This window comes from Ixodes scapularis, unplaced genomic scaffold (assembly GCF_016920785.2).
Source record: "Ixodes scapularis isolate PalLabHiFi unplaced genomic scaffold, ASM1692078v2 PGA_scaffold1__304_contigs__length_218370807, whole genome shotgun sequence".
Lineage (NCBI taxonomy): Eukaryota > Metazoa > Arthropoda > Arachnida > Ixodida > Ixodidae > Ixodes > Ixodes scapularis.
Window position 1 is genome coordinate 16,236,391 of NW_024609846.1, and position 17,137 is coordinate 16,253,527.

Consider the following 17,137-nt stretch of genomic DNA (forward strand, 5'->3'; position numbering starts at 1 on the left):
GCTGGAGCTCAAAATTAGCACTTTCCCCCACACTAGCAATTCTGATGGCACGTATCACTTACATAATTGAAACAAAGAAAAAGACAGCCCATTGCTTGTCTGTGCTAACTGTGACGTGCAGTGCACAACATCAGAATTTGCTTGAATGTGCCTACCGAATTGTTTCAAATTCCCTGACCGGTGTTTCTCTCGAAGGAGAGCTTATACGACCGAAGAACTCTTACCTGCTATTGTCCTATGCTCGCCATGGTTGCTAAATTATGGAGCCCAAGTGGCTCATCCCTTTTAATGGATGGTTGCTTGATCTGCCTAGTGACATTTCTGGCAACATTACTCAGTGCAGACACGCTGCTGCACGACAGTTGGGTTTCGTTGCACACCGCCATACCACTTCCATGTGCCATTTTCCCCGATTTAGCTCTTTACTAAAATTTCCTTGACTTTTCCATATGGTTCAAAATTCTCTGACAATCCCAGGTTTTCCAGATTAGTTGACACCCTGTATAATACATGAAGACGATTTACAATTTAATACAATTTATTGAAATTTCTTGTCATGTTGCTGTTGGCATGTTTTACAGTGAGGGTTGTTTTAATTATTTGGAGCGGCACATTTCCAGAAATAATAATAATAATAATAATAATAATACTTTATTTTGTGCTAGTGTCCAAAACAGCTGCAAAGACCTTGTTATTGGTACACTATAAACAAAAAATTAGCTTCACACTAAAAACAAACAGAAAACACAGCAAGCAACATGAACAAAAGTAATCGTCACCTTAAAGACGCAGCTAAGTGAGCAAACAAAATACAGGAACATCAGAGGTCTGTAGAATGAGTATATGGCATGCTAAAAGCGAAACAAAGCCCAGCACTAAAAAACAAACAAAGTATATATAGAGGTTACAATCTTTTCAGCGTTGATAAGGAATTATGTATGTGCATATATGTTCAGATCCACATCATGAAGTTTATTATACAAGTGCGTAATTCTAGACATGGGTGAGGAATCATATGGGGTATTAGGGTAAAATGGTAAGATCACTCCACTACTTTGCGTCGGTACGTGAAAGTTCACGGATGATAAGAGTGATTGCTATCAGTCCGGCCAGAAGTTACTTTATGTAAAAACGCACATCACGAATGGTACGATTTAAGCCGAAATAGTTCACAAGTGATTCATAATTATATTAACAATGTTGAAAGTACCCTATTGGAAAAACGTACAAGAAACAAACCTGCTGCTTGTACAGTTCTGGTATGACACCAGTATAATTTCTTGTTATTATGGATGCAGCTAGTTTGGTTCGGCTTTCTGCATAACTGGAGATACCGGCACCGCTATGGCTCCGGGTCTGTCTATACTGGCAGCCAGTTTGCTTGCCGATATGATTCGGTGTGCTGGTATGATTTTGCGGCCGATGACGTAGGCGACCGCCATCTTTCCAACAAAAAACGCTTATACCACACCACCACCGTTATATCCAAATCATACATGCAGAGAGACGACCGCCATCTTCCAACAAAACGTCCATCGTTTACCACCGGTATCGTTACATACACCATACATGTCGAAAAAGAACATAAGCCGCGTTTACATGAATGCGACTTAGTCGTATTGAATCCAGTTGCCGCATTCCATATGCGGTCATGTAAACGGCATAATGCGCAAAGCGCATCGCATTAAAGTCGCTAGACAGAGGTGGATCGAGATATCGAGTGCGCATTCATTCAGCCCATGTAAACGGAGATCGCATCGCATTTTGGAACGGGGAGGATTATCGGAAGGCGCTCGCTGCGGGAGCGAGTGAACAGCTGAGAACATGGAGGCGGCCAATCTCGTCGGCGGCGCGGAGAGCGGTCCCGCAATTTTTTTTCCCGAGAACAAACGCAAGCTTTTATTGTGATCATAACTAAGCGGAATATAGCGGAGCTGCTCGGTGTGGGCGGCCCCGTCCAAACCTTTGCGAAGTACGACTTGCGTGTCCGAAGGGGTCACAAAGACATCGGTGCGAGCACGAACGACACCGAGAGCCCCGAGCACTGTTGAGCACTGCATGGTAGCGCAGAACGAGCAGCTCCTACCTCGGTGCCGTTCCCGGCTGCGCAAGAGCCTCTCGGACTCGGGGTACGGTCGCGATCGGCGAGTTCTGGCGCGGCGAAACGCGGAGGCTTCCTCAAAGCGTGCGCACAGATGTCGCCTCTCGTTCAGAGTGAACCGGCGGCCCGGCCTGGAGTCCTAAACGCCTTGGTTTCGATGCTTCTTCCGTCTCGCAACTTCTTCTACAGCACCGAAGACAGCGGGCACTATCTTTACGGTCACTAAATACGTCGAAAGGCCTCCACGTGCGATGCACCGGAAAACGTGGTGCGGCTGGTGCCGGAACGGAACTGCGTAACTTCGAGCTTTGAGTCAGCGTGCACGGCAACAAACCGATCGTGACACCAAGCCGCGGATACCGCATCGCCGGTCGACAGCGGCAAACGGCCCGTTGCTCGTATCGTGGGCCGTGACTCGTACTCGGCCAACTCGGCGTCTTTTCGTGGCCCCTCGCGTCGTCGCTACCAGCCGCAAACCCGGCGTCGGAGAAAAGCGAAACCGAAACGTAAAGCTTCCGCCCAGTGGCTTCCGCTGTCGCGCCTTTTCTGACTTCCCGGCTTCCACGCTTCCGGTCGTCGCGGAGATGGCGACGTAGTGGTTTTGGCGGTTGTGGCGTCGCTGGCTCGTTCTGCGTTTTGGGGGACAGATGTTTTACGGTCCGTTTCTACTGCGTCTCTGGCTCTCAACTCGACGGCGCCTCTCATAGTTCAACCAGGCGTGGTCAACCTGTGTCAGGCCGGCTCGACTCGTCCGATCGCCGGACCGCAGGCGACTTCCCAGTTCGGCCGTGAGGCCTAGGATCCGAAGACGTCTGTCTCCGTGAAGCGGTAAGCGAATCTCGTCCCGTTTTCGTTCTACTTTTAAATTACGTTAGGTGCGCTACAGTGTAAGCATGCGTGCCAAGTGTTCGTAACAATTTTGAACTAGAATAATTGTGCTTCATTGCGGTTTGTCATTTACGGAAAATATAAATCGAGCAATGAACGAGGAGCCATGCTTGAAAACGATGCATGTACGATGTTAATTCTACCTCGGCGGCTTTAAAAAAAAGTCAAGACTGGTTACGGTTGGATGCGAGGCTGGTCCCAATGCAATGGTAAGCACTTAGAGCGCCTTTCTGAACGGCATGTAAGCAATATAGCGATCAACGAGACGAGCGACGGCGAGAAGCTACGAGAGCCGGCGCCGAGCGACGAAGATTTCTCACTCTCGCTGCTTGCGCCACTCGGTTCTTGGGCTTCTCAAAACGTCGCTCATCGCCTTGGTCGCTCGCCCCACTCGCTTTCATAATGTGTGTCTCGTCGCGCGGCGGACTACCGTGTTCATTCAAATATAAATCGACCTTTTTTTTTTTTTTTTTTTTTTTCGGAAATTGCGATTAAAGACTTTTGACCTACATTCGCGACCAAATTTTGCGACCCTACCGGAGGCATGGAGCTATCGAGTCACCGAGCCGGAGTTGCCGTAGAGCCGCGCCGCTTCTTGTTTCAAAACGCTTTTGGTGCACGAAAACAACCGCGGTGGCAGGTGGTTGTTTCGCCATCGCGTTGTTTCGCCTGGTTTCGCCATCGCGCCTCTAGCCACTACCGTTCCCCTTGCTGGGCAACGGGGAAGGAAAGAAACGCGATGCGCCATGCACTTTGCCCTCCATCCTCGCAAACGCGCACAAAAAAAAAAAAAAAAAAGAAGTTACTTTTGTTTGTTGTTTGAGGCGGCTCGGCTCGCGTGTTGCTCATGGCGACACGGCGGCTTTGCTTGCGTCTTTGTAGTTCGTCTTTCGTCGCTTCGCACCTTGTTTCGTTTCTTCTTGTCGCCATTTTACCACGGTGTCAGTGAAGTATTGTTGCGAATTTGCGAGGATGTCTACCAAGCTGACGAAGCTTCTGACGACGATGACATGTCCTGAAGTTCTGACGGTGATTAAGTTTTTGGCATCGCCCCGTGATTTAGCTGAGAGTGATGTAAATAAAGGTTTGTTTCTTTTGCCCAAAATTTCCCCCGTTTTTAAAAATAAAAAAAAGGTCGACATATATTTGAACTACTTATTTTTTTATTCTCGGTGGGTCCAACAAATAGGGTTCGACCTATTTTCGAGTAAATACGGTAACTTTAATTTTTATTTTGGGTTACGTCGGACGTAACTCGAATGCTTGACAGTTACGTTGGGCGTAACTTTAATTTTTATTTCGGGTTCCGTCGGACGTATCGTTAGACACTGCGTTACACTTAAGCAAAATAGGGGCTGCTGGTTCATCATATAAACCAACCATTTGTGTATGATTAAAGCGCATCACTGGCCTAAAAGAAGTACTGCCATCCTATAGGAATGTAGCGCTTCATATACATTTGTTAATTTTTACTTTTAGTCCCTGCCCCACCAGATACAACATCTGACCTAAAGCAGTGTTCCGGATCTCCTTCCAAGACCTCAGGCGGGTCGTCATTCAATCCAGGAGTCGGCGGCGTCTCATGGGCGTGTTGCTGGTGCTTCTTACTGGATGGTGCTACCGAGGGAAAAGTGGTCGTGCTTGGGAAAGGCAAGTATGGCCGCCGTAAGTATAGATATTGTTTTTACCTTTGCTCGAATCCACCTTTGAGTAATGCACAGTTCGCATGTGTGCATCTCTCAATGCTTCTACAGTCGGCTGTTAATATTTGGAGTGCTCCAACTCTGTCAGCGCTAGTGTCTCTAGATCATGCAAATGGGATGCAGCAATAAACCACATATGCTCTCGCAACAAGCAGCGCTGTGCCGAAACACTGTGGAATTTACTCTAGCTTAATAATGCAGCACAAAATAGTTGACGCCAAGTATAACTGCTTTTGTGACTCCGTTTTACCAAAAGCTCTGCCGAAACAAACTTGCCGCCTTATAGGTAGTGCAAAAGAACCTCGGTGTGCCTAACCTGGAGAAGGTCATTTTTTTTCACAGGTCAATTTTTTCTTAAAGCAATACCTTCAGCCTCCTTGAAATGTTAACATCATGTGACACTCAGAAGAACAGTAAACCCCTTAATGTTGGCGACCCTTTAATTTTCGTGGCCTGTAATTTTGCGGAATTCAGTGGCTGTATTATGTCCTCTGTGACCGATTCGAAAAGAAATAGGGGCCACCAAGATAAGGGGGTTTTACTGTACATCGGAGGAGAGAGGAAGTCACTTTTGTTTGTATGCAAGAGTAAAACCAACAACAACAATCATGGTGTCGACACTTTGTGAGCCTATCTGTGTCTATTGAATGATATCAATTTTGTTTTAGTTCGTTAAACATTGTTGCCTGTACACTGTGGGATGTCGTCTTCAACAGGAGCAGTGGTTTTCCTCTGAAGCAGGCAGCATGGACGCGTGCCGCAGCACAACATAGTTCATTTGCAGGTGGTACCGCAGTTTGAAGGATGGTTCGCACAATATGGGGGAATCGCAATTCAATGTTCTACCTCGGGCGTAGACAAGATTTGCTCATTCTAAATCATTTTGTCTACAAATCGGGAACTTGCAACAAATGTACCCGCATGGTTGGAAGGGCATGACAAGCCTTGTGAGTGCTTCGTTTTCTAGCCTCTCAGTCCTGAACCTACTCACGTACCATATGTGTAGATGTTACGATAGGTGGGAGCACTTATTTGGAAAATGGTGAATGGCAACTGTTGTTATCTTTAAGGTGGACTGCATATTTGCAGTACTTTTCCTCACTTAAAAATATGTCTTACTAAAAATATGTAGTATAGCCGATGACAAAAAGAGAATGGCTGGGCGTCCTCCAGCACGTGCTTGTGCTTTTCACCCCGCTTTGGACAGATGTGCTCGCTCCAGGCTCATCAGGCGCTGAAACGTCATCGAAGGCAGCAGACGGACTGGAGGTGGAACAACGGAGACTTCTCCCTGCCTTTCTGATGGTGTCAGTGAGCGTGTACTTCTATACTCTAACTTAGCTTAACCTGCACAGAGCTGAGTAGAATAGGCTTGGCAAGTGCCCTTATTGCATATGCATTTGTACAGCTGAGGCACTTTCTAAATCAAGAACATTGTGTACCTTACCTTCAAAAACACATCATTTTGGGGGTGCAAAAGGAATTCTAAGGCATATTTTTGTTTGTATTGTCCTATTACGCATCGACTCCTTCAACTTAATGCAGAGTCGACCCAGCCTCTTGAAAAATTTAATGCTTGCCAGGTAATTGTTTTGCATTTAGTTGATATATCAGTATTCAGTTAGGTATCCCAAGTCATTAGTCGTTGAGGTGGAGTCTCTCTGTAAGTCAATCATGTTTAACATTCATAGAAATGCTTGTCAAATAATGGCACTGTCGAGGATATCTATTCAGCTCGGAACAATCGCTGGGCACAAGCTGATCGTGTGGTTACAGGCAGCAAACATCCCGGTTGGAACGTCCTATTTCGCAATGTAGCTGCAGACTAGGTGAGGGCCCCACTCATAAACGTCTATACTTTTAGTCTCTTTAAGCTGGACCACTTTTGACACTACAAGCCATTGCAGCTAAAACAGCATGACACATGATTATAAGCTAGACGTACCATGGCGTCCAACTAGAAGGTCACATGGCTTGCTTTGTGCACTGCATTTGCAAGGATGGCTTGAAGCTGAGATACTTTAAAATAATGCTCTCAGTTTTTAGTGTTGCCCGGCATGGTTAACAAGTTGGTGATATAGCGCTGCATTGAAAAGTCTGTGCATTCATGACTGTATCACCTTATGAATGCATACGAGCTATTAAACTCTTCGTTTTTCAGAGAAATGAAATGCACTTTGCTTCCAATTGCACCCGCTTCTGTAACTTCATGGTATGAAGCACCTTACGGCTGCAAGCTCTGATTGGTCTTGTTCTCTGGTCTGCGCAGGCCCATATCAGGGAGTCGCTCCGAGAGCCTCACCAAAGTTTCCTGCCCGTGGTCGTTCTAAATTTTTTTTGTTGTAGGTATGCATCCTTTCTGTCTTTCCCTTAATTGTACTCAAACGTCTTCTTTTCATTGTCGCCGATTTGCCTCAAAATTGGTTAAGCACACAAATGGACGCTGTACAACTGTATTATACATATTTTGTTCAAGGTAACTTTTCTTTGCCACAGTTACAGATTTTTTTATGAAGGTTAGTCTTTTTTGTTTTTATTTACAAATTTATATGAGTTTCCATGGGCAACACTAAAACGTTATGCCAGGAGCAAGGAGTTCACTGCTGTAATTTGTTCTCAACTGATTGCAAGAAATTTCGTTAATGTCGTGAAACCTCCTTCCAGCGCTTGCTTTGCAGCATAAAAAAAAATTATACATAGGACATACTCTGTTTTTTAAACTGCTTGCTCAATCTGCAGGTCTGCCTGCCATAGATGTCGTGCTACTAAAGAGCAGGCAAATTCGATTGCTGGTTTTGCCATTGCTTTTTTTTTTTTAGCCGTTGTCTTAGTAGTTCTTGTAAATTTAGAGATTTTCCTAAAAAGCAAGCCGGGAAGAATATTTAGTTAGGTAGCTGAAAGTAATGATTTAGTACCCCTTTGTCAGTAAAATAGATACTGTGTGCCGCTGTTAGTGTCAAGCCGAGATCCACGCTTTTTTGGCATTTTGCTCAGAGTAGTACCCATTCTTATTCGTTAGCCTCTTGGTGTGCCAACTAAACTCTTTGTATACAGACACCTGCCCTCTGCTGGTACACTCTACCCTCATGTTCAGCGAGTGTATGAACTGGAGTTGTATCCACAGTCGACACTCGCTGAGCACGAGGGTAGGAAAATCTTTCCATTGCAGCAGAGCCATATATGGGGAGAGTCCGGCAGTCTATGATTTCGCTGCCGTAACGTCTTCCTTCCGAGTGAGCTAATCAGCCCGCGGCACAGAGCAAGAGGCGTGAGCGCATGCGCGTGAACTTTAGGCTGCTCCCAGCTGAGCAGGGAGGGCCGCCATTTTCATTCATTCGCCCGGCATGGGATCGATATTCAAATTTCGGTTCTTTCCTTTTATTTGGCAGGCTCTGGCAATAAAATGATATAGTGTTATTCCTCGGTGGCTTAAAAACCTAAAAAAAGAAGTTCCTCTATGTTTGAACGCACTTTTATTTAGACAAAAAAAAAAAAATAAGCCCGTAGCAGACGACTCATAGCCTCAACAGTGCTCCGTGCCGACAGCTTTGCGTCAAAATGGCGGTCATCTCTTTGCCTCTTTGCTGCCTTCTCTATCCCTCCTTCGGCGTTCTCCTCCCTTTCCTCCTCTCCGGCGCCTTCGTTGCCACACCCGCTGGCTAAACTCTCCCACTATACGGCTTTGCATTGCAGTAGTAGTTTTATTTGTAGTCTTTACAGTTGAATGTGAATATTTGACAGAAGTCTCTCAGGTTGGGGCGAAAGGGGGTTAAATGAATGCATTTGATCATTCGCCTAAATTCGGTACCCATCATTTTAACGCCTACGTAGCCTTGTCCTGGTGGGTGACTATGACTAAAATAAGAGGATCTATGTGCTGATCACGAAAGAATATGCTAGCCATTCTAATGTAGCTCTGCCAAGTACTTGATTGTGATTTGTTTTTATTTTCAGCTACTTGGGTGCCTCGAGATCTGGAGATCCTAGTGGCCACAAGCTTGGACTCAATCTTTTTCTGTGGTCTGGCCAGGACCATGGGGGAGGTAATCCCAGCAACAAGAGCATCGCAGTATCTCCCTGCCTGTGACTTTCGATCAGCGTCACGACAGGGGAGTCCTCGTGCCACCAGGTGTTAGGTATGCCACTTGAAATAAGCATTTTTCTTACCTATTATTAGAACAGCAAAAGCACTACTAAGCCTAAAATGCAAAAAAAACATATTCAAATCTTGGGTTGGATGAAATTCCAATTACAAAAAGGAGCCTGCAGACATGATTATCATGTGAACTTAAAGCCCGCAGATGTAGGTTCGACGGTGTCACAGAAATAACTTCTCGCAGATCGCCTTGCTCGTGCTATACCCAAACAAATTCTTAAAATAATCATTGTGTTTCGTTGGTGTCATCAATCTTATGTCCCTACCACACCCACCAGTTGGGACATGTGAAATATAGAAAAACAGGAACTTGCACATTGTCAGCTCTGCAAAGATTTATATAGTAAACAGAGCATAGCACGTTCAGCTTAAGAAAAACAATTTAGTGCAGGCCTATATTCATGGTTCACATATGTGTGATTGCTCTTTATAATGAAGTGAAAACTGCTTAAGTTGTGGCCCACTACAGGCTTTCTATTAGTGTTAAAAAGTGCGGTAGAAAACATGATTGTGCTTGGAAGACGGGGACATAGGAAGGACAGACACAACAGAGCTCTAACTTTCAACTGATTTAATTCAAGAACCTCAGCGTAGAAACGGACTGTGTCACCGCACCACATCTCAACCAATCCGTGGCCCTGCCACGGACCGCAAGTACGCCAACTCCTTATCCGCCAAGTCAATTGACGCCACACTGACACAACTTGTGCCGGAACTATTTATAGTGTCAGCCTCCATAATCTCGCTAACAGTCCTATCTTTGTGCCTCTCAAGAGCAGTAGACGAAGCAAATAATGGTTTGCACCCGCAGTCATGACAGTGACACGACAGATCATGACTGCGAGTGCAAACCATTATTTGCTCAGTCTACTGTTCTTGCTAGGCACAAAGATATGACTGTTAGAGAGATTATGGAGGCTGATGCTATAAGTAGTTCCGGCATGTGTTGTGTCAGTGTGGCGTCAATTGACTTGGCGGATAAGGAGTTGGCGTACTTGCGGTCCGTGGCAGGGCCACGGATTGGTTGAGATGTGGTGCGGTGACGCATTGTGTTTCTACGCTGAGGTTCTTGAATTAAATCAGTTGAAAGTTAGCACTCTGTGGTGTCTGTCCTTCCTATGTCCCCGTCTTCAAAGCACAATCATGTTTTCTAACGTAGTCAGCACTTGTTAAAAAGTGCTATTGTGTTTTAAGCAGCTCGTACCAAATATTTTCTTGAAATACATTGGTTCATGGAAATTATTATGTAGATGTTGGCAGACAGTCATGGTGAGGCCAATCTTTAATGCCAAGTGGTCCATTTATTCAGAGTTAATTGAGTTTGTAAATATTGTAGGTCGCAAATTAAATTTTTATGGTACGCAATGGGCACAATCATCCGTAATGACTAGCTCTACCTAGGGGAACTTCATACGTTTACTACGGCAAGATGGCTTCGAAAAACAAAGTATTTAGTTTATTCAACTCCTGCACTAACCTTGTCTTTAGAAACTTTTTATATTCTTTGCGATGCTGAGATAAGATTCTGGAAATAGTTTTTCTAGAACTACTCTAGATATTTCCAGTTCATCATTTTTCTCGCAAAGCATTCGAAAGAGCCAAACCCTGTAATGTACGGAAGGAATTCACAGAATGATGCGACTGACGGTTTGGAACATTCGGCACTGTAACAGTAATAATGACATGTCACTTATGTAATGCTCATTATCGCAGATCAAACTGCTTTTTCCGTCTACACTCATTTTCAGTAGACTCATCCAGCGAACTCCCACCTGAGACTGCAGCGCTGGGTTCTGCAAAGTAATTTGAATGAATAATGATGCAACAGGTTTCTTTGAGCGTGCGTCTAACACATATTCTTTATATTGAATCTGCTAACTGTATTCATGACCATGTCCATAATTGTATCCACATTCCAGCTTATTTTTATTTTGACATTTGAGTTTTCCTCAGTACTTTTCTCAACATCTGTGCTTGTTGAACCGTACTCAAGTCCATACATCTTGTCTTTCGCTATTACATTAATATATAAAACTGTTGATGCCGAGTGAGAATTCAAGGTACCGAATCTGTCGTGCGAGCTAAATAAGAACCAATAAAAAGCTATACAAAGGAAATTTTGTTAAAGGAGGCTGTATGGGCATTAGAATAGCACATGCCATGCTAAAAAAAAAAATACAAATTCTTGTTAGGTATGCAAGGATGACAGTGTTGTGCTGTTTCTGATGTGTCACAAAAAACAAAAAAAATCAGTGCCATTCAGTGTTCCTTATGGAAGTACAAACTGTTGAATTCGAAGCCCAGAAGTTTTATTCAAGAATGTTCCTCAATACAAATGTATTTTGAGATCTGAGCCACTGACTGATACATGACTATGTGGCAAACATTCATTTTCATGTGCATTATAGTTTACTAGGTCTAGTCTGCATTGATTTATTGCATTCATGCTGAAACTGGGAGGGGTTCTCTGGGTATGAATAAAGAGATAAACATTTCTTGATATCAAAACATTTGAGAACAGACAAAAGGAACAAGCTGAGAACGGTATCTTAGATTCTCCTTTTTCTTACAGTATATCTAATGTTCACTTTATTTCACCTGATGCATTTAGTTTTTAGCGCAGCTGTTAGCACCCGTTTCCGCGTTTCGCGGCGTCGCTGTCGGCGTAACCGCCCAACTAAACTTGGCAGGAAATTGAATTAATGTTGTGGTCATGTGACGTTAATATTTCCGCTAAGTCTAGCTGAGAAACTGAATGTTTTTATGGATGACGTGACACGGTCATGCGACGTCATTTTCCCCGCTACTTTTAGCGGAAAAACTGCATTTGTGTTGAGGTCATGTGACATCAATTTCCGCGCTAAATTTATTGGGAAACTTAACCCGCTAAATTTAGTGGGGAAATTTCCCCCTAAATGGGAGGGAGCAGAAGAGGAGGAGGGGAGGGGAAGGAGGGGCATACCCTCCCATCTTCCTCTTCGAGAGCTGTACTGTATTTTCTCATTACAGAGAATTGTAAACGTCTCATATTTCATCTCATGTTTTTTCAACTTTTATATTGCAGGTGCGCTTGCAGCACAAATCTGGCTTGTGCTGATCCTCTACGCACAAGTTAGGAACTCCTGAGTGACAAAAGTGGGAGTTTGGTCTGACAGCTCAAGGGACACCATTGTTCAGTATTGAATTTTTAATTATCTTCTTTTGAGCAAAGTTAAGCTTTGCTGCATGCAGTTCTTCTAAAAATAAATACCTGCAACCAAATTTACCAGGTCACGACATTTTGCCTCTGCTCTTAGTGCTCCTGGTGAGCCTCGGATGAGAGCTTACTGGTGTGCAAACATCATAATTGTTTGAAACCACTCACTGATGTAGAGACTTATTGACATCCAGCATTCCAATGAAACGCTGGATATCCACAAGTCTTTCTTGAACAATGCAAGCGGGAAAGGAACCATACAATCATATTGTATTGGGGGACATTCTACAGAGTGTTTTTTTGTATATTTTACAGATTTTTTCTAAAAAAGCCGTAAAAGCTACATTTACGCAGTCTGTACACGTGAGTTATATGGCCAGGGCGGCATAGTATAAAAGGCTAATTTGTAATGATCAGTCGGCTTATTACAGAACTAATGTGGCGATGCAGGCGAGTTGGTTATGCATGTTGAAAGTAGTGAAAGCGCACAATAAAGACAAATACGAAGACGGAGAGGTTACAAACCGCGTACCCAGAAGGGAATCCTTCCCTATGATTCGGCGCATTCGAAGTTGGTGAAACGGAGCATTGCGTCGTCATGTCTAGAGACGGCAATTGGAAAGTCATGTCACCATGCCATGCACGACAGCCTCTGTAGTCAGGTCAAGAGACTTGGAACTGCAGGGTATCCTACTTCCCTTATGCTCGCAGTGGCTGAAAAACTTCTAAAGAAGTTCAGGGGCAAAAGCCAAAAGGACAAGCAAAAAAAGAGAGCAAGACCCCACGTGATGCCATACTTACACAGGGTGTCACACAATATAAAAAAAGTGGCGGAAAGGTTCGAGGTACCTCTGGTATTCTCAGCACCACGTAAACTGGCTCAACTATGTCCGAGGATAAGGGAAAAAAACAAAGATAAGCGGCAATGCACAGTGAAGCACGTAAACAAATACGTGGAATGTGCGGTGGGCGTGGTCTATAAGATTCCATTGGGCTGCGGCAAGGTTTATATAGGCCAGACCGGAAGGTGCTTGAATGAACGGTTGCGCGAACATGCTTTATCACTGCGTTCAACAACAGGAGCCCATTTACACATACATTGCAGAGATTGCCGCTGCATTCCCAACTTCCAAGGCACTACAATCGTTGGGAGAGGTAAAGAAAAGGTGGCGAGGGAGGTACTGGAGGCTTATATGATAAAGAAGGAATGTCCTGATAAGTGTATCAGTCAACCCTCACTTTTCCTTCACAAAAAGGAAGTGGACTTTATTGACACGTGTGGTGGCCGAGTCATTGATGACTAGTCACATTTGTAGTATCTGTGGCTTTCCCTGGTTTTATTTTGCTGTTTCTATTTTTTCCAATAAAACATTCAGTTGATAGTCAGCGCTCGTCCTGTTTGCCTCTCCGTCTTCGTATTTGTCTTTATTGTGCGCTTTCACTACTTTCAACAGGCTTATTACAGAGATGTGCCAGACTTCTTTCAGAAAACTAGATGGAGGTTCATTCTCGCGTGGTTTTATCCCGCGAATCTGAATATCCCGTTCGTTTTCCACAAAGATATAACTAAACGTGAGAAAACAGAAAAAAAACATCCTACCAATAGTGACATTGTAAGAAGACCTTTCAGCCGCCAAGTGTGTGTCGCTTAAGGGCCGCGCGTCCAGTCGCAAGTTTTCTAGGTATATTCTCCCGCATTGGCACCAGTCGTGACACATTTTTCTGCCCCTTTAAAAAATAGCATGTGCGTGCATAGCTTTCATAGGCGCTGAAGATGCGTGAACAAAGATTTTGAAAGCTGCTCTTGTGACGTCGCTCTGTAGGGAAGTGCTTTCAAAGCGCTTTAAAAATGACTCTATGCAGCCTCGATTAATTAAAATAGCAAATAATTTTGATATTTGAGATTCTGGAGGTCAAATGAAGAAGATTTAAAAGTGTTTTCTCAAATACAAAACCGCTTCAGCCTCTCTCTAAGTATAGTATGTTCCTAAAATTTTTAATCAGTGAAAATAGACCCATGGTTCCAATTAGAAACTTCTAAGCATCATCAAAACACACTAAATCAATTTTCTTTGTGAAGATATAAGACAAGAGCAGCATTTTATGGTGTTCTAAAAAAATGGTCAATTTGGACGCGTTTCCAGACTTCGGTTTCTTACCAGAGCGCATCTTTGCACCTACGGTCCTGCTGCCCGGTGGCCGCAGTGCGAAGCCGCCCCCTCGCCTCCCTCGTAGGATGGAGGGAAGTAAGGCGCACGTGTGTTGCGCGTCTAAGCCCCTGGGGAACAGGACCGTGGGCGCAAAGATGAGCTCTGATAAGAAACTGAAACCTAGAAACTCGTCCAAATAAAGCATTTTTTACAGAATGCGTAAAATGCTACCCCTGCATTATATCCTTCTAAAAAGAGTTGATTTTGTGATTTTCAGTGACTCAGCAAGTTTCTAATAGAAACCATAGTTTCATTTTCACTAATTAAAAAGTTAATGAACAAATTGTATTTAATTATCTGACTGATCGTTACGACTAGGTCCAAATACTATGTACGCCTGGCCATATAACTCTCCTGCACAAATCGCATTAATTTAGCTTTCACGGCCTTTCTAAACATATATGTAAAGCTTAAAACTAAATTGCCGTGTACAACAATGAAAAGGCGAAACCACCACGTTGGAGCCATATGGCTCCAACATGCCGGTATCGCCTTTTCGCTGGTATAGGATGTCCCATATTACGTTATCCATGTATGGTTCCGTCCGCCTACATGGTTCCGCCATAATCCACTACGCCAGTATAGGATGTCCCATAATACGACACGCTTGTATGGTTCCGCCTACCTGTATCGTTCCGCCGTAATCCACTATACTGGAGCTGCCTTTTCGCTTGTATAGGATGTCCCATATTACGGTTACGCTTGTATGAGCCTTTTCCATCATCTTTCCATCATCAATATTTTCCAACAGGGTATCTGTCATAAGCTGTTCGCGCCAGGCGCTTTTGAACTCGCTCAATTTCGTTGCTCTGACTAGAAGACATTCAAGTCATTAACGAACCAAGGAACAAAATAAATGGATCAAACATGTAAAGTAGAGTGCATTCCGCAGGCGGCGACAGTCGCAGAAACAAAAACAGGCGCGGTAACAACAAGGAACTGCAAAGCAGATGACATCGGTACTCCGAAAAAAACAGTCAAAATATCCCAACAAACCACTTTTCTAATCGATTATGTGTCCATTCAATATGTTTTATCAGTAAGGATAATAAAATAATGCATTGGCAACTGATATCAGAAAAGCTCGTGCCACTTTTGAGTCGAAAAGATTGTCTGCTAAAGACGCCAGCTTTCGGCGCCGTATGCTCGAACGTTGGCGCAGTTGGCGTCATGACCCCTTGTGCCATCTTTTGTCTCTCTAGTGAAATGGCGGCATATTGTTTGAAGACCTTTGGCTTCGTCGCATTTCCATAGGAGCTAAGCCTTTTTCTTTCTTTACTTTTTCCTCAAGTAAGCTTGCTCTTTGCAATTTTACAAAAAAAAATGCACCATCCCTGAGCAACGCTGCACAAAGTCGTAGTGCGATAGGTTAAGAAACCGAATTTTGCAGTCGATTTAAAGAGCCTGGCCGCTCCTTGATACACCCGATATACAACAGCCCAATTCATCCTACTGGTCAAAGTGTTGGCTTACGTCCAAAAACATGGAACGTTGGCAGGTACCTATAGTCGGTGACAGGTCAAGAATGATGTGAAAGCTCCTCCCACCTCTTTCCCCTTTAGCAGAGCAAACGCTGGAAAGGAGGGTGCCTCCTCTCCAGGGTTCAGTCTGCTAGAGTGGAAAAAGGTGGGAGCAGCTTCCACTTCCTTATTGACCTGTCACCGACTATAGATTGTGAGCAACCAATGTGGCTTTTATCTTATTCTGGGCTCGCTTTTGTTTTTGAATGTGTTTACCTGTGTGCCTGCATTTCTTTTTTTTGGTACATATGCACGGGCGTATTTCTACCTTCACGACTGACTACATACCTCCCCTCCCCTCACCCCCCCTGCAATAATGCCTTCGGGCAGTGCAGGGTAACCCGAAAGTAAAGAGATGTGAATGTGCCTGACATGCTCGGCAATCCCAATTCAACTCCCTCAACTGCAATCCTCGTACAAAAAAGATGCACTCTAGCAACTGCGTGGTTGACATGCCAAAACCCAAACTCAAACCGAGACCAAAAGAACTTCAGAACTATGTGGTGCGCTAACACAGAGCCATTTGCACCTGCCCGCCCCGTCCCCCCCCCCCCCCCTTTAGCTTTCTTTTTATTGCCACAGAAAGTGGTGTACAAGCTCACCCCCCCTGCAATAATGCCTTCGGGCAGTGCAGGGTAACCCGAAAGTAAAGAGATGTGAATGTGCCTGCCATGCTCGGCAATCCCAATTCAACTCCCTCGACTGCAATCCTCGTACAAAAAAGATGCACTCTAGCAACTGCGTGGTTGACATGCCAAAACCCAAACTCAAACCGAGACCAAAAGAACTTCAGAACTATGTGGTGCGCTAACACAGAGCCATTTGCACCTGCCCGCCCCGTCCCCCCCCCCTTTAGCTTTCTTTTTATTGCCACAGAAAGTGGTGTACAAGCTCACCCCCCCTGCAATAATGCCTTCGGGCAGTGCAGGGTAACCCGAAAGTAAAGAGATGTGAATGTGCCTGCCATGCTCGGCAATCCCAATTCAACTCCCTCAACTGCAATCCTCGTACAAAAAAGATGCACTCTAGCAACTGCGTGGTCGACATGCCAAAACCCAAACTCAAACCGAGACCAAAAGAACTTCAGAACTATGTGGTGCGCTAACACAGAGCCATTTGCACCTGCCCGCCCCCCCCCCCCCCCTTTAGCTTTCTTTTTATTGCCACAGAAAGTGGTGTACAAGAAAAGATGGGTTGCTCTTTTGTTCTAACTCAGAAGAGTAAATTGAAGGCTTTAGTAACAGCCAATGCTAATCGAACACTTTTCAGAATGCTTCTTTGTAAAAAAAGAAAAAAAAAAGGTCACGTTTTTTTTTTGTGTGTGTTTGCATAATTAACTAGCTCCGCAAATGCAGCTATTCGT